The sequence below is a fragment of the Arvicanthis niloticus genome, chromosome 21 (genome assembly GCF_011762505.2).
Source record: "Arvicanthis niloticus isolate mArvNil1 chromosome 21, mArvNil1.pat.X, whole genome shotgun sequence".
NCBI classification, from domain to species: Eukaryota; Metazoa; Chordata; class Mammalia; order Rodentia; family Muridae; genus Arvicanthis; species Arvicanthis niloticus.
Window position 1 is genome coordinate 30,023,887 of NC_047678.1, and position 18,559 is coordinate 30,042,445.

At 43.8% G+C, this 18,559-nt stretch overlaps 2 pseudogenes; one reads left to right on the forward strand and one right to left on the reverse strand.

Annotated features, from left to right (window-relative positions):
* LOC117693835 (coiled-coil domain-containing protein 12-like) overlaps window positions 1-18,559 on the forward strand; it is a 53,140-nt pseudogene that overhangs the window by 21,146 nt on the left and 13,435 nt on the right.
* LOC117693828 (crooked neck-like protein 1 pseudogene) lies at window positions 12,071-14,210 on the reverse strand (annotated as a pseudogene).

The following is an 18,559-nucleotide window of genomic DNA, read 5'->3' on the forward strand; positions in this document are numbered from 1 at the left end:
GAAAGAAATATTTTGTTAATAACTCTGAACACACAAACACACACACACACACACACACACACACACACACACACACACACACATATCTGATGCATTTATTTTATGTGTATGTGTAGTTTGCCTGCATGTATGTCTGTGTACCCATGGAGGTTAGAAGAGGGTGAGTTTGGACAGCTTACAATAGCCTGTGATTCTAGCTCCAGGGGATCCAGTGACCTCTTCTGGCTTCCATAGGCTCCTGTATTTACTAATAATGCTATGCTATTTACATGTGCTATGTTTCTACACATACACACACACATAAAAAAATAAAACAGTTCTTTTTGCTGTTGTTTTTTTTTTTTTTTTCAAGACAGGGTTTCTCTGTATAGCCCTGGCTGTCCTGCTCCTGCCTCCCAAGTGCTGGGATTAAAGGTATGTGCCACCACGGCATATATATGTTTAATGAGACCCTGTTTCAACTAAAAAGACAAACTGGAATCCATGTGAAGAAACAGCCAGTACTGGGCAGCTCTTATGAAGCTAGAAAACACAATGAAATATATATTGTATTTGTATATCTTTTTCTCCAGATTTAAAAGACAGTAATAATATTTATGCCTGTGTTAACTGGTATACAATGGATAAAGGCATAGATGGTATGGCAGTGACAGCTCAAAAAAAGGAGGGAATATCTAATAGTTTCATTTGTAATTGTTGTGAATCCAGATTAGATTGCTTTAATGTAGGGGTTGGTCTTGTGTGCTGTGTATTCAGATGCTGACTTCTGTACCCCAAGGTCAAGTTGCAGTCTGGACATGGGCATTTTATTGACCAGTGTGCTGTAAAGAATGTTCCCCAATAATCCCTGATTCAATACTAAAAAGCTAGAACCTGTGATTGGGCAGGGAAGAGAGGAAGGGGGAACTTCAGGTCAAGTGAGGGCATCTCAGACAGGGAGAAGGATAGACCATGAGGATGGACCATGAGCATATGACCAAAAGAAGCTTGCTCTGAGGACACACATGGAACAGAGCAAGACTCAGTTGGCAAGTGTGATGGTTTGTATGTGCTTGGCCCAGGAAGTGGCACTATTTGGATGTGTGACTTTGTTGGAGCAGGTGTGTCACTATGGGCATGGGCTTTAATACCCTCAACCAAGCTGCCTGGAAGCCAGCCTTTAGATGAAGATGTAGAACTCTCAGCTCTCCCTGCACCATGCCTGCCTGGATGCTGCCATGTTCCTGACTTGATGATAATGGACTGAACCTCTGAACCTGTAAGCCAGCCCCAATTAAATGTTGTCCTCAGAAGAGTTGCCTTGCTCATGGTGTCTATTCACAGCAGGAAAACCCTAAGACAGCCAATAATGGTGCATTTATCTGGTTGTTAATAGTTGGGTTAGAATAGCTCAGAACCTGCCTGACATCGAGCCAGCAACTTGTTAATAAATCATGTCTTTTACTTGGGAGCTAAAAGGGAATGACAGAGTTGGGCAGACTCCCCCAGTCCCCAGAAAAATTACTGCTGCACTGTAAAGTTTGTTTGTGACCCAAGGGCAACTTCTAAGAGAATATTTAATTTCCTTAATTAATTTATTTTTATTTTTCTAGAAAGGGTGGTTTTGTTTTTCTTTTTTTTTCTTTTTTTTTTTCTTTTTGTAGCCCCGGTTGTCCTAGAACTCAGTATGTAGACCAGGCTGGCCTGAAATTCAGAGCTCTGCCTACCTCTGCCTCCCAAATGTTGGGATTAAAAGTGTGCACCACCACCACCAGGTAAATATACTTTATTATAATTATTTTTGGTTTTGTTGGCTTGTTTTACATGGATGTACTGTGCAGCTTTCGCAGGCCTATACCTTGCTGTGTATACCAGACTGGCCTCCAGTTCACAGTCATCTGCCTGTGTCTGTCTCCTGAGTGCCAGGACCACACATGTATACCATAATTATTTTTGAGTTGTTGGAGATATTGAACACAGGGCCTCACATATAACAAGAAAGAATTCTATCACTGAGCTATCTCTATAGCTCAAGAAAACAGCTTTATGTTTATATATGTATATGTATATGTATATGTATGTGTGTGTGTGTGTGTGTGTGTGTGTGTGTGTGTGATGTATGTGTGTGCTGTCTACTCATCTGTGTGTAGGTACCTGCTTCACTGTGTATGTGTGGATAACCTGCTGTATCTTCATTTACTTTATTTTCTTGAAATAGGGTCTTTCACTGATCCCAGAGCTAACCCTGACAAGCCACAGTGGTCCTCTTGCCTCTGCCCTTCAGCACTGGGGTTACAGGCAAGCAGCCATGGCTGCCTTCCTCAGGTGGAATAGGGGATTTGAATTCTGTTCTTTATACTGGTGTCACAAACATGGTCCCCCTGAATCATTTCCCCAATCTCTAATTTTTTAAATATAGTAAAAGTGAGCTTGTATATAACAGTGCCTCTTTGTCTATTGTGCTATGGGTATTTGTTGCAGTTATCTATGCCAGTCATTGAGGCTGATAGAAAAATTTCACCTCACAGCTGAACATGGTAGTATACTCCTTTAAACCGAGCACTCAGGAGGCAGAGGCAGGTGGATCTCTATGAGTTCAAGGCCAGCCTAGTCTACAAAGTGAGTTCAAGACAGCCAAGGCTGGTCACATTGAGAAATCTTGTCTCAAAAAACAAAACAAAATCACCTCACAACTTTTATGGGCTCTAGTGTAAGTTTTAGTATTTGTACAACCAAGTACACAAAACAAAGTTCATTCTTTCTTGGCCAAACATCTCTCATATGGATCAAGAAGATTATTCTTTTTCTTAAAAAGGATGACGACAAGGAGGGAGGGATGTTTGACCAAGCCATGTGTGATGTGCAGACTTCTGTGCCTTGGATCAAAGACTTGGGCATTTTGTAGTTGTTTTCAAAAGCTAAATGTCACAGGCCCCAAACTAAACCACTGACAGGATGAATGTTAAAAAAAAAAAAAAAAAAAAAAAAAGGTAATCTATGTGGGGGAATAATCTGCATTTAAAGACCAATAAACCATTAGTTGGGCAAACTTATCACCCAGCTCACTTCTGCTCCCCATCCTCTCCTCCTCATCACACTTCTTTTTCTGCCCATCCCCCCTCCTCGTTAAGACATGTTTTAATTACATATTTTATGTGTGTGCATGAGCATGTGTTTGTGTACGTGTGTGGCATGGTGTATGTGTGGTGGTGAGGACAACTTCTAGAATTGAGGGTTGTCCTTCTACCATGTGAGTCCCTAGGATCAAACACCAAGTCATCAGGCTTGGTATCAAGTGCCTTTACCTGCCGAGCCATCTCACCAGCCCATCTCTGCTTCATTAGGCTGTTCTGTAGCCAGGGGAACCCACTGGGCTATGGTCACATGACCTGAATCCTGTGCCCACTTGCTACTGAGTTCCCTCCATTTGGTCATTGTCCATGCCAGGCACTGCACTCTGACCTCTGTGGCTTTCTGTTTCTGCATTATTGGACCAGGATCCCATTCAACTTTGGGGAGTAAGAGGAGAGAGGGAAGAAATGGAAAAGCAAGTAATGGAGGGGTGTGTGAAGGGAAGAATGCGAGTGGTTGAGGCCAGGGATAATAAAATGAAGACTCACAGAATTCTGGAGCAGAACTGGCACTCACCCTGGTAGGTTTCTTGGTGACTGCCACATATAGGCTCACTGACCTTGAAGTAGGGGAGTATCCAGCACATCTGTATATTCTTGATGCACAAGGCCTGAAGTGAGACACAGAACACTGCTTCCTTCATCTCCCTCCAGGCCCCTTGACCATTGTTAGTGGTAGCAGGAATGGTGGATAGAGTAACGAACACTAGACCAGGAGTTCAGAAGACAGGCTTCAGATCCTCCACATCTATCCTGGTCCTCACCATTGTTCCCTATATAACTATAGTAAATGTTCTGTGCTTTCCTAGCTTCCCTCCTCTTCCTTATTAGAAAGAAAGTCTCTGTTCTACAAATCACAGAGTGTCATTGTGATAGTACAGAAAGTAAAAGCTGGGAAACGTCTTCCCAAACAGGCATTTCTGGAGCTGGAGAGATGGCTCAGCACCTGTTGCTCTTTCAGAGGAGTGGAGTTGGGTTCCCAGCTCCTGTACCAGATGGCTCACAACTGCCTGTAACTCCAGCTCCAGGGGATCTTCTGTCTTCCACGGGGACCTGTGTACATGTGGTGTGAGCTCATACAGACCCACATACATTAAAATAATTATTAATAAGAAAGGAAAGGAATTTCTAAAAAAAATGGAGGAAGTTTCTTCTTTTATTTTTCTTTTTGTTGTTTCCTTTTCTACTTTTCTTCCCTCTGTGTAGCCCTGGCTGTCCTGGACCTCTGTAGACCAAGCTGGCCTCTCTGCCTCTCTACTTTGATATTTCTACTTTTTTGTTACTTGATTGATTGATTGATTGATTTGATTGATTTGAGTCAGAGTCTCTTTATGTAGCTCTACCTATCCTGTCACTTACTATGTAGACTAGACTGGTCTTAGACTCACATAGAAATTTCTACCTGCATCTCCCCAGTACTAGAATTAACATGAGACATCATATCTGGCAAAAATTGGGATTTATTATAAGCATTGGTGAGTGACTTACAATCCATACTGTCTTAAATAGCAATACACTCAAACTTACCACATCACAATTAAGAGGAAGTGCCGTTGGGACAAGACTGGTATCAGCACATTCCAAAAATATTCCTTTACTTGCAGTTTCCCACCCATAGTTAATCCAGCAGCATTTTAAAAAATAATTCAAAGATGTCAAACAACCCCTTACTGGGTAAATATATAAAAACATCCAGAAGTCAAAGCTATAAACTGTGGATTTATAAAAAGCAGTTACAACATTTGAAAAGATGAGGCTTCATTCTCATCAATGTCCTTATCTGGATCCTGTTCTGTAGCTGCCCGAGGCCACAAGTCAACTGGGTTCACCTGAAAGGGGGGCTGGGAATGAAAGGGGCTGGAGGGCGAGAAGAGATGAGGCCAAGACAAAGTTCTCTGATCAAGGCCCAAAGCTTTAATGTGCAGCTCTCAATTTAAAGGGGAAGACCCAACCCACAACCCCTCCTGGTTCCAGATGGGTGGGATAATCCATAGTCGTTCCAGGTCACGGTCAGAGATGTCTCAAGGCAAGCCCAGAGCCAGTTCTGCTTCTGTGTTCCGGGCAGCCAAGGTGGGTAACTCCACCTAGATCCAGTCACTTGACCTTGTTGTGGTAACCAAGGTCTCTTCAGGCTTGCTCATGGTGGGGGGGAAGGTACAGTTTCCCCCGTTTTGGTTAACTTAAAAGGAAAAGAGAGAGGTGAAACAGGAATAGGGTCGTCGTGATATCTGGTTACTTCCTGCTGACATTGGGGGCGACGTGTCTCTAGGGGGAACCTAGAAGAATGGGTATGGGGGATGTAGGAGAGTCGGCTGTGTTCTGCTGTCCAGGGTTTATGGAGCCCATCTGAGGATAGGTCAGGAGGAACAGGTCCAGTAGAAGCAGCTGTGTGAGGTACACGATTTCATCCCATCTGGGGTACCGAGTAGCCGGGCTTGTTGGGAGAGATCTTGTGTGAAGGCAACCTATCTGCTTGAGACACAAGGTTCAAAAGTTAACAGCAATATGATTATCCAAGCCGAGTAGGAAATAAGGTTGAGAATGGAACTGTTTTAGTATCTAATCCAACTGCTGGTAGACGGGGATCAGATACAAAGTCTATGACTACTCAGGCTGGTAGATTTCAACAAAAGCTGTCTGTTTACAATAATTTATAGCCCTCTGTTTCAGTGTTTTTCCATGGAGACCTAAGACTTTGAGCAGGCAATTAAGCCAGGCCTATTGCTGAATTTTAGGCTTATAGCTGATTTTAGGCCTTCAGTGTTAAGCAGGGCTGTCCCTGACGTCTCCTCTCTTTTCCAAGTATAGAAGGACTGTGGCAATTCTAATCTTACCCAGGCGGGGATAGAGGCCTGACCTCCAATAATTAAAGGGAACCTTGTAATGGCTCCAGTCCTCCTGTCGTTGTCCAGTAAGGCCTGAGGGCCATACCCGTCCCAATGTCTTTTTCCTGGAGAGGGGATACTTTTGACATCAACCCCTATGCAGTCAGGCTTGTCCCTCAGGGAACCCAGAAACATATTTTTAACTTTTATTTATATTCCCTTGCAGTGCTTAGCCTCGCAGCCTTAGCAAGAATTCAGATTGCCAGACAGAGGGCGTTCTGGGTGGCCCCTCTCTGCTTGGTCTAGGGGCGGAAGCCCCCTCTTTTAGGTTGGGTGGAGATGAGACTTGGGAACACCCTGAATAGAGTAACAACCTTATCTAGAGTCTTGGGTCCTCCATGGCTAACACATGATAATGTGTCTGACTAAATTTTGTCATCAGATTCTTCATTATCAGAATCATAATTATTAGGCTCAAGATCTGCGTCTACTTGACGGACCAATCTTTCAGGCAGCCATTGGGCTCCATTTTCTTTTTCTGAAAAAATACAGACTGATCCACGACCCCAAACTAAGACAGGGTCAGGACCATTCCAAGAATTAGTTAGGGGGTCTCTCCATTTGACCCTGGCAAATGAAATGACCTGGAAGTGACTGGATGCCAGTGGTGATCTGCCGCAGACTGACCTTTAACATCAGTTTGCAGAAAATTTAAAACAAATAACACAAAAGCAAGATGTGCTTTTGGTGACCTTGGAGGGTATAACTCTCCCCCTTTAGTTTTAATAAGCCAATTTTTTAGAGTGCGATGTGCACATTCAACGATTCCCTGTCCCATTGGGTTATAAGGAATTCCAGTTTTATGTTCAATACCAAATTCTTTACAAAAGGATGTAAAGTTGTTACCAGTATAAGCTGGCCCATTGTTTTGAGAACTTTAGGCAATCCCATAGAATTAAAGGCTTGTAGGCAATGATCAATTACATACATTTCTAGAGGCTTCTCCTGTATGTAGAGAAGCAAAAAGGAATCCTGAGCAAGTGTCAATACAGACATGTATATATTTCAATTTTCCAAATTCTGCATAATGGGTTACATCCATTTGCCAAATATGATTGGGCTTAAGGCCTCTTGGATTAACGCCTAAATGGGGAGCCGGGGATAAGGTAAGACAGTTAGGACACTTTTACAATCATTCTAGCTTGCTCCTTAGTAATCTTATGTCGGAGCCTTAAAGTGTGACTAGAGAGATGAAACTTTTCATGATCTCGCTTAGCCAGAGCAACAGGATCCAAAATTAATGCTTCTCCTATTAAAGCTCTGTCAACACAATCATTGCCAGCAGCTAAAGGCCCAGGAAGACCAGAATGAGCTCTTATATGGCCAGTATAAAAGGGATTTTTTTCTGGTAAGAATGAGGTTTTGTAGTCGAGAAAACAAAGATCCGGCTCGAGTATTGAACTGCAATACTCCACAAGTTTCTAACAAGGGGACAGACTGAGCTACATATAGGCTATCAGTAAAGAGGTTAAAAGCATCACTTATCGACTGAAAAACATTTAGAACTGCTGTCAGTTCTGCTAGTTGAGCAGAGAGTCCAGGTGTCTCTATGACTACCTGTTGATTATTTAAAAGATACCCTGCTCGTCCTTTAGAGGATCCATCAGTAAATATTAAAAGAGCATTATGTAAAGGCTGTAAAGAAGTCATGTTAGGAAATATAACCTCATGTACATTTAAAAACTGTATCAATTTATCTGGAGGATAATGATTGTCTATAATGCCATTAAATCCTATTTGAGCAAGCAACCAATCTGTACTATGTTGCTTTAACCAAATATTTTGATCTGCACTAAAAGGCTGAATAATGGTGTCTGGCTCTTTGCCAAAATAAGTCACTGCCTGTTTCCTTCCAAGTACAATCATATGGGCTACTGCCTCATAATACGGTAGGATGTTACGTTTAGGGGATATCTTTGAATGTATCCACATGAGGGGAGCCTTTTGCCACAACAATCCTGTAGGTGTGTAAGTTGTATTAAAAATTAACAAATGTAAAGGTGAGGAATAATCTATGTAAGTAACAAATTGTTCCTCAATGGCTCTTTCTACTTGTTGTAAGGCCAACAATCCTTCTGGGTTTAAGGATCGAGGGGAGGTAGGATCAGCACTCCCCTTGAGAATATCAAATAAAGGTTTCAATTCGCCTGTTGTAAGCTTTAAGTAGGGACGAAGCCAATTGATATCACCTAACAGCTTTTGAAAATCATTTAGAGTTTTTAGACAGTCCCTGCGGATGATTATCTTCTGGGGACAAATGGCTTGATTTGTAAGCCTAAAGCCTAAATAATCATAAGGCTCCTGAGTTTGTACCTTTTCAGGAGCTATTTGTAATCCTTTATCAGCTAATGCTTGCTGTAAATCTCTATAGCATAGAAGCAACTCCTGGGGATCTTTCCCACCTAAAAGAATGTCATCTGTGTAATGGCTGATGTACATCATTGGCCATTGCCGTCTTACAGGCTCAATGGCTTGTGCCACAAATTTTTGACATAATGTAGGGCTATTAGCCATGCCCTGAGGAAGAACTACCCATTGATACCTTTTCATCGGCTCCGTGAAATTAACAGAAGGAACACTGAAAGCAAATCTCTTGCAACCCCGAGGATGCAAGGGAATAGTGAAAAAACAATCTTTCAAATCTACTATTATTTTATGAAACCCTTTGGGAATGGCCACTGGAGATGGCAGCCCAGATTGTAGAGCTCCCATAGGTACCATGATTTCATTAGCCTTTCTTAGATCTTGCAACAATTGCCATTTCCCAGATTTTTTCTTGATAACAAATATTGGAGTGTTCCAAGGTGACTGAGATTCTACTATATGCCCTGCCTCTAATTGCTCCTGCACAAGCAATGAAGCAGCTTCTACTTTTTCTTTAGACAATGACCACTGATCAACCCACACTGGGACGTTATTAAGCCATTGAATTTTATCTGCATGGGATGCAGGCAAGACAGTGGCCATTATGGAAAATACCCTAAGCCTCTAGAGTTAGTATGAGGCTCGGGCGCTTTAAAAGTTTTAATACCTTGCCCTTCTCTTCCTAGTCCTTGGCCAGGCAAAAATCCTTGTCTTAGTATTTGTTTAGTCACTATTTCATTAGGGCTGCACATCATAAGACCCATCTGTGACAAAAGATCTCTTCCCCAGAGGGTGACAGGCAAATTCGGCATCACATAGGGTTGAATTTGTCCTGAATTGCCCTCTTCATCTCTCCAAGTTAGGAGTTTAGAACTCCGTTTCGGATTGTTAGCATAGCCAATTCCCTGAAGGTGCGTGAGCGTATCAGACAAAGGCCAAGCTGAAGGCCAGTCCTGTCCTCTCACCATCGTGATGTCAGCTCCTGTATCCATGAGACCCTCAAAACTCTTTCCCTCAATTGTTAACTTAAGAGTAGGTCTCTCATTAGTAATAGATTGAACCCAATACACATCAGAAGAACCAAAGCAATCCTGTCCTCTCTAATTCTTAACAAACTTGGAAGGGAGTAGATGCAGAGGAACCAAAACAAGTTGAGCAACTCTCTTATCAGTAGGCACAGTTATCACGCCCTGGGGGGAAGCAGCCATGATCTTAATCTCTCCCTCATAATCACTATCTATAACACCTGGATAAATTTGCAATCCTTTTACAATACTACTGCTTCGGCCTAAAAGTAACCCCCAAGTCCCTGGAGGCAAGGGCCCAAAAACTCCTGTAGGCAACGTCTGAACTCCCATTTCTGGTGTCAGTGCGGCATGGGTAGTGGAACTAAGGTCTAATCCTGCACTTCCTGGGGTTGCTCTAATAAGTTCTGAAATAGATTTCCCTGACTTGGCAACAGCTTCATGGCCCCATAAGCTGTTGGCTGTGGATTCCTGGGGGCCTAGGGCTGGCCCCACCACTCATTTCCCGACAAGGGATGGCCCTGATTATCTGTTTTAGCATTACATTTGTTAGCCCAATGACGACCCTTCTTGCACCGAGGACAAATTCCTGACATGCGACCTGGTTGATGGTCCACGCCCTTTCTCCTGGGACAGTCATTTTTAAAATGACCTGTATCTCCACATTTATAACATCTTCTATCTTTACAGTTCTGTGCAAGTATTGCATGTATAGTGGTCCCCTGAAAAGCAGCAGCCATGGCCAGACCCTGATTGTAAGAGGGCCCAATTTCAGCACAAAGACCAATGTATCCATGTAAATCTGTCTTTGCTTTGTAAGGCCTGATAGGCGCGCGGCAAGCTGCATTAGCGTTCTCATAAGCCAGCTGTGTAACAAAAGGAATTCCTGACTGAGGATCTCCAAAAATTCTACCAGCTGTCTTTTGCAGCCTGTCCACGAAGTCCTGGAATAATTCATCAGGACCCTGCTTGATACTGGATAAACTCCCATTAACATCCCCTTTAGTGGGTAACTGATTCCAAGCACGGCGAGCAGCCATTGCAATCTGTGCGTACACACCTGCAGGCAGCTCGACCTGATTAGCATTCCCTTCATATTGACCTTCTCCTAAAAGCATGTTCAGGTCCCAGCTAGGATTACCCGCCTGAGCATTCTTCGCGGCAGTTTTCTTACTAACCTCACGCCATTCTGAGCTCCAAAGCAAGTAATCTCCTCCTGACAAAGTAGCCTTACACAAAGTTTTCCAATCTTGGGGTGTTAAATTTGATTCTACCACAGTATCCAATAAAGCTTGTGTGAAGGGCGCCGTAGGCCCATATTGAGAAACCGAAGTTTTCAACTCTTTTATCACTTTAAACTCTAATGCCTGATATTGTCTATCTAGTTCTTTGGTTCTGTTGATCAACTACTTCCACTACAGGAAACTCTAACACGTCAGATGTATCCTGCCCATCCCTGCGGGCCTGACTCACAGCTCTTTCTAATGGCGATTGACATATCCCAGAATCATCGCTCCTTTTTGCACCTGACTGACACTTTAACTCCTGTAGCTCGTTAGTCAATCTCTGCAGCTTAATTTCCATCTCTAATTTATATGCCTTCATGTCCATCTGGGCAGCTTCTGCTGCATCAAGGACCGTAGGTGGAGCAGAAGGTGCATAGGGAGGGGGCCATTCCTCGTGGCATTTGGAACCCCCTATTTTCAAATCAGCTCCTTTCTCTTGCTCTGATTTATTACCAGAGTTTCCGAATTCTTTTATCTGAGCTGGAGAAAGTGTACTAGGTCTACATTTCCCTGATTTAGAGTTGAGAATGGCCCTTTTGGTACAAGGGCTTTCTGATGGGTGTTCTTGGAACTCTTCAAGCTGCGCCTGGGCAATAGCTAAAGCCTTCGAGGTCTCTTTATCTGTTTTATTATCAATTGCGTCTTTTACCAGTTTCCAAAGGCAGAGGGTGTTATAATCTGCCCTGGTGGTTTTCAAAACCTCTCCGATTGTCTCCCAGGTCTTTTTGTTCAACTTTCCTTCTCGAGGGAACCATGGGCAGCATGAATCTACCTCTGCCAAAAAATCTTCCAACACACTATCTGACAACCCAGCTCCTCCCATCTGAAGCAGCTCTCAAAGGCTGCAGGCAAATGCCCTTTTAGAATTCTCCTGGCCCATAATTTCCTGTCACCCACTAGGCAGAATAGGCGTCGGGTCAACACCTAGCTGACCTAGACCTTATCCCCCAAAACATACTTCCTGCAAACACGGCCTTCAAAATTTAACTAGCGATAGCTTCAATACTGTTTGCTACTTCCTAAGTGTGTGGGATACCTTCTTAGTCCTGTTTTCCGTGGAGCTCCACCTAAGACAGCTTTCCTCAGCTCGGTCCCCCTTTTTCAAGTCCCATGTTGTGCGAGCCACTCTGTAGCCACCCGTGGCCACAAGTCAACTGGGTTCACCTGAAAGGGGGGCTGGGAATGAAAGGGGCTGGAGGGCGAGAAAAGATGAGGCCAAGACAAAGTTCTCTGATCAAGACCCAAAGCTTTAATGTGCAGCTCTCAATTTAAAGGGGAAGACCCAACCCACAACCCCTCCTGGTTCCAGATGGGTGGGATAATCCATAGTCGTTCCATGTCACGGTCAGAGATGTCTCAAGGCAAGCCCAGGGGCAGTTCTGCTTCTGTGTTCAGGGCAGCCAAGGTGGGTAACTCCACCTAGATCCCGTCACTTGACCTTGTTGTGGTAACCAAGGTCTCTTCAGGCTTGCTCATGGTTGGGGGGAAGGTACACTGTTCCGCAGCTTCTCTTTCCTGTTGCTGTTTCTTCCAAAGCTTGGCCATCGCCAGAAGCTTGAGGTTAGGCTGGTTGGCAGCATCCTCTGGAAAGATGTAGTCATAGACTTCTACCCATCCGGCATCAGACCCATCGTCGGCCTGGACCCTTCTTCTCTTCTTGACCTTTTCTGGCATGAGTTTGTCTACCCTCTCCTTGTCTGATGCTGTTCCAAATTTATCTTCAAACTTTCGCCAGGATTCCAGCAACATAAGCCTCTTTTCTTTTTCCTCACAGTTTCTCATGGTCTTGTTAGCTTCTTCATAAATCTGTCTGCATTTAGCCACACTTCCTTCTTCTTTCCCAGAAGATAACTCAAACTGAGCAAAACTAATCCATACCTTGACGTGCTGTGTTCGCTGAAGCAACTGTCGGTAAAGGTTTCTTGTTTTCTCAGTTTCTTCCTGCTCAATCTCAAAATCAATATATGATTTCCAAAGTACCTCTGGCATATCCAAGCGTGGCTGGCTGATGGCTAATTCATATATTGCCCGAGCTCTCTCAATATCACCAAGGATTGTCTCTAATTCTGCAAACTTAATCCATGACGTACAATTTTCAGGTCCAAATTCCAAAAACTTTTCATAAAGCTTTCTGCATCTGTCAAATTCTCGAAGCTGTAGTTCCAGTTCTATGTAACCTTTGAATAACTTGTTCTTTGGACATTTGCCTATGGAAGTTCCCAGAGCTCTTCTGGCAAATGGCAGATTTTTCTGTCTTATTTCAAACTGTGCGTAATATAACCACATTTTGGCAAACGTGAACTTTTTGTGAGGAATTAGTTCCAAAGACGCTTGATATACCTGTCTTGTCCTCTCAGGATCCTTGGCCTCCAGCTCTTCATAGAGTGCATAGTTAATCCAGAGGTAGATGTAGCGCTTCCAGTGCCTCTTCTCCTGGATGGGTGGCACATTGGCAATGGCTCTCTCATAGACTTCCCGCACAGTGTCAGCTTCTGCATCACTTTCCACCAAGCGTAAATAATCAAACCATGCATCATAATTGTGTGGATCAGCCTTCACTTCTTCTTCATACTGGAATCTCCGCTTGCTCACGAGGATATCTTCTATACCCCTCCGGTCACCAAACTTCTTCTCAAAGAGGGTATAGTTTTTAAAGAGTTCTTGGGCTTCTTGTTTTGGAATCCTATCCAGGGCATATCTGTAGATAACTCGTACCCTTTCAAATTCTTTCTGGTTTTCCTCAAATTTAGCAAAGGCCACATACAGGTGTTCATCCATATGCTCATCCCCAAAAAACTCAACCGCTCTCTCGTAGACTCTCCGAGCTTGAGCAAAATAAGCATGCTTCTCTTCAAACCGAGCATACTGGACCCAGTTCTTCACAGCAGGGTGCACGAGCACAAAGCGTTCATAAATGGTGCGGGCCTTCTCCACCTCTTTGTATCTCAGCTCGAAGTTGATATAGGAGTGCCAGGCCTGCTCCTCAGGCTGCCATTCCATCCAGCGTTCAAACACCTGCCGAGCACCAGGAGGATTGTTCAACATCTCCTCCATGTGTGTGTACTTGTACCAGAACTGGTCGACTCGTGGCAGAGTTGTTACGGCACGGTCCCAGATATTTCGGGCATGGTTGACCTGGCGGTTCTTCATTTCCATTTCTGCATATTTCAGCCAGAGTGGAATAGTCCGGTTGTTGACACCTAAAGCACGCTCGTATATGGATCGAGCACTTTGAATCTCCTTTAGACTTTCCTCCCATTGTGCATATTTTATCCAGTTGCTAATCGCAGTTCCATTTTTTCTTATGTTATCTTCAAAAGTCTTCCTTTTCCGTAGTTTGTAATCCTCTAATTCTTCTTTGTCTGTGATCTTCTGCTGAGGTGGAGGCGGGAGGAGCTCGAGTTCTCTTTCTTTAGCTTCTCTTAGAAGCTGCTCAGCAGTTATCTGTACCTCTGCAGGCGCTTTGTTTTTCACCTTGGCCACTTTAGGAATCTGCTGTTTCCCGGCTGCTATGGAGGCTGCCATGATTGCAGCGGCGGAAAACCAGAGACCCTGGCCCACACCTGGACTTCAGAAACCGACTTCAAGAAACAGCCCGCGCTGCAGAGCCAGCCCACAACAAACTAGATTCCGGAACCGGAACAGGAAACAGAACTTGAAAGGACGACCTTTGACCGCTGCACAAATCAGGGGAAATGCTGTTTCCTCGTTTCCATAGCAACCGCGCAGGCCTCCTCTGTGGAGCTGTGCAGCTTGCAGGAGGTGAGAGTGGGGTGGATAGCGTGGGCTGCACTGCAGGGACTTGGGCCTCGGATGGCTAGGGCTCACCCAGGTCTAGCTCAGTGATGCACGCAGCTGTAGGCAGTGCCACCTTCGAGGGGCGTAGAAACCCATCTCCGATGTGGAAACTCGGGGGAGAAGCCGAAGCAGTTCTTTCATTATAAAATATGGCAAGAACACACCAAGTCCCGGGCAAAGCCAGAAGATTTCACTTACAAAGAAATTCACATGAAGACAACAGGTTAGCTAGAAGAGACACCCACTTGGTTTTTCCCATTCTCTGCAGTCCTACATTCTCACTCATTAAGAGGAAGGGACTTGCCATGCGGTGGTGGCACACGCCTTTAATCCCAGCACTTGGGAGGCAGAGACAGGCGGATTTCTGAGTTCCAGGCCAGCCTGGTCTACAGAGTGAGTTCCAGGACAGCCAGGACTAAACAGAGAAACCCTGTCTCAAAAACAAAAAAAAAAAAGGAAGGGACTAGTGGTTTAATGGGATGGAGCTGCCTTGCTAGGCTAGCCATAGAACCACTCTGTGATCTGCTGAGCGGTTGCTCAAAATCTTAAAACCAGCTCTATATATCGCTCCCTTGCCCTGAAGGCTTCATACTGTCCCTAGAGTAAAGAGAGAATTTAATGGGGAAATTACTAGATAGGCTTTAGTTATCTTTTTTTTCTAAAAACTTCCTCAGAACAGCTTTCTGATAGAGAGATACTTTTAAATTTCTTTCACTTATTTTTAGCGTGTGTATGTGATGTGTGTCCATGGCACTGTGTGTGTGTGTGTGTGTGTGTGTAGACAACTTTGTGGAATTGGTTCTCCTGATGGGAAAAATCTTACCTTTTCTGTTTGCTTTGAAACTATATCGCTGTGGCTAGCCTGGAACTTGATATGTAGACTACACTAGCCTCAAACTCAAGATCTGCAGCTTGCCTTCACTGGGACTGGGACATCTTTATATCTGGCTGTTTTATTTGTTTTGTTTCTTTTTCTCTTTGTTTCTTTCTTTGCTTCTTTTTCCTTCCTTCCTTCCTTCCTTCCTTCCTTCCTTCCTTCCTTCCTTCCTTCCTTCCTTCCTTCCTTCCTTGACAGGATCTCATGTACTACAGGCTGACCTCAAATTCTTCATGTAGAAAACACCAATGACCTTGATTATTCTGCCTCCAAATGAGAACTGGGTTACGGTTTGTAGGCCTCTAGGAACAGAACCAAGCACTCTGCCCACTGAGTTCCAGACCCATCCCCCAATACTCATTTTGTATGTATAGAAGCACATTAAAGAGTAACTGTATCTGAACCAATGGCCAACCTCCAGTGTGCTTGACTGTGTCTGTTTCATCCTTCCCACAACTTTTATACAAGCCTTCAACAAGGTAGAGGAAACTGAAACATTCCTTCTTTGGTTTGAGTTGCCCCTCAACTGTCTGGTGTCCAAATATTGTTGGGGTTTCCTTGCAGGATTTCAGGAACATGCATGTTATCTCTCCGGGTGTGGCTTAACAAGAAACCAACAAGACAGATCAGTTGTCTGTATTGCAAATCCCAAGGCCCAGATTTCTGCCCAGGATATTCATTAGGTGAGTCTGGCCAATGAATAGCAAAAGTTACCTGGATGTGAATTGTGATTTCATCTTTTTGTTGTTGGTGATGATGAGACAGGATCTCCATGTATAGACCTGACTGTCCTAGAAGTCCCCATGTAGATCCACCTACCTTGGCTCCCCACGTGTCAAAAGGTTTACACCACACACCTGATTTCCCGCCTTTTTTAGATTTATGAGTGTTTTTTGTGTATATATGTATGTGTGATGCAAGTGTGTCTGCTGCCTGTGGAGGTCACAAGAGGTTGTCAAGTCCCTTAAAACTGTAGTTGTAGATGGCTGTAAGCTGTGGGCACTGGAGCTGTGGGCTGGACTCGGGTCCTCGGCTAGGCCATCTCTGCAGTGCCTGTCAGTGTTTCAAAGTTTTTATCATAGAGATTGTTCACATACTAGGTCGGGTTTCTCCAGGTATTCCTTTTTTTTTTTTTTTTAAGACATGTTTTTTATTTTATATATGTATGTGCCTTGTTAGTTTATGATTGGTGCCAGATATATTTTTTATTTTATATGTGTATGTGCCTGTGTTAGTTTGTGGTTGGTGCCTGCTGGCCAAGGCCAGAGACTGAGATGTTGTGTAGGCTTTGGGAACCCACCTAGGGTCTTCTGCAAGAGCATTACTTGCTCTGAGCTGCTGACCCATCACTCTGGCCTCTTGCTTTAGGGTTTGTTTGTTGTTGTATTTTTGGTTTGGAACAGGGTTTCACTGTGTAAGAACCTTGGGGGATGCTGCTCTGTAGACTGGGCTGGCCTCAAACTCTGAGATCTACCAATCTCTGCCTGCTGGGATCTAAAGTGTGTACCACATCCACCAGGCCCTTTTAGGGTGGTGTTTCAAGGCTGCTGTGGATGGGATGGCTTCCCTGATCCTCTCTCACTGTGTCTATTGCTGTATAGGAAGGGCACTAATGTTCTTTCCCATGTTAACTTCATAGCCTATCAATCTGCTGGAAGTTTATCAGTTCTAAGAGTGTTCCGGTGGAGTCTCGGGGTCTCTAAGTACAGGCTCATAGTGTCTGCCAATGAGGAAACTCTGGCTTCTCTTTCCTATTGGCATCCCTTTTGTTTGCTTCTCTTGTTTGATTATTCTAGCTAAAACAATACCATTTTGAGGGAGAGTAGAGAGTGTGGATATACTTGTCTTGTTCCTGATTTTGCTGGAAATGCTTTGAGGTTTTTTGTTTGTTTGTTTGTTTGTTTTTGTTTTTTTGCTATTTGAGGGGATTCAGTAAAGAAACTGCTGACATGACTCTCCATAATAATGATTAAGGTTGTTTACTGTAGATATGAGAGAGCAGCCAGAGGCATCTAGAAGAGTTCAGAGCAGACAGAGAAAGAAGTAGATTATGTTGTGTTTTTAAAAAACCAGGATATGTTTTGCGAGCAAAGTCTGGTGAGGTGGGAGGGTGATTGGTGGGCCGACCTTGAGGCATCCCTTCCCCCTGAGGTAGCAAACATATGATGGGTATAGTATAGAATAGAGGTTATTTAAGGCAATGATAAGGGAGGAGAGAAAGAGAGGAGGGGAGGGGGAGAGTGAAAAGGGAAAAGGGGGTTAAGGAGAGAAAAGAGTCAGACTGAAGGGGCAGAGAGAGCAAGGAGGGGACAAACAGCCCCTTTTATGGAAAGCCAGGCCTACCTGGCTGTTGCCTAGGCTGGAGCCTAGAAGGCATGCTGACATTCCTCCATTTTGCTTTAATTTTTAAAAGGAGAAACTAGAAAGAGGTGGTGGTGAACCAGGGATAGGACCATCTTGATCTTTAGCTGTTTCCTCCTGACTTTGAGGTGTTGTGTCCCTGTGAAACCTAAGAAAACGAAGATGGGGATGTTGGTCCAGTCTTAGGAGAATTGGCTGTTTCTTTGCTATCCAGGATCTGTGGGACCATCTGTGGATAGGAAGAAGCAGGTGTAGTAGAAGCATCTGTGTCTGTGAGAGCAGGTGCTGGCACATCTGTTGTTTCTCTGGAGCTGTCCTGGATGCAAATTTTGAGTAGATGCCTGGATAGAGCAAGATGCTGAAATATGTATATATATTAGAGTTAGAGAATACAGTTTAGTACTTTGGGGAGAATAATCTTCTTAGGTGTACATTTGAAACCCTTAGGTCTTGGTGGTTGGAGTGCGAGAAGTCCCAATCCCAGGGAACAAGAGGGGAACCCCATCCTCTGGAATAGGTAACAGGTAGAAACTTAGGCTATTGATTGGCAAGTGTACTTATCTAGATGGAGTCTGTTTGGTCTATGATACATGGATCTGAGTGGGTTTCTTGGAGCTTATAAGTTTACAAAAGAGATAAATCTGTTAACAGCATGAACACTATTTGAGATGCATTTAGGGAAGACAAAAACCTTTTGTGGAGCAGAAGGAGCAAGAAGGGCTTTTTCCTTCTATCTGGGAGATTGATTCTATTTAAATTTAGCATGATGATAAACTTTTTAAGGTTACATTTAAAAGACAATTAAATTAACTTGAAATTTTGACCTTGTGAATATGATAGTTGATTATATAGA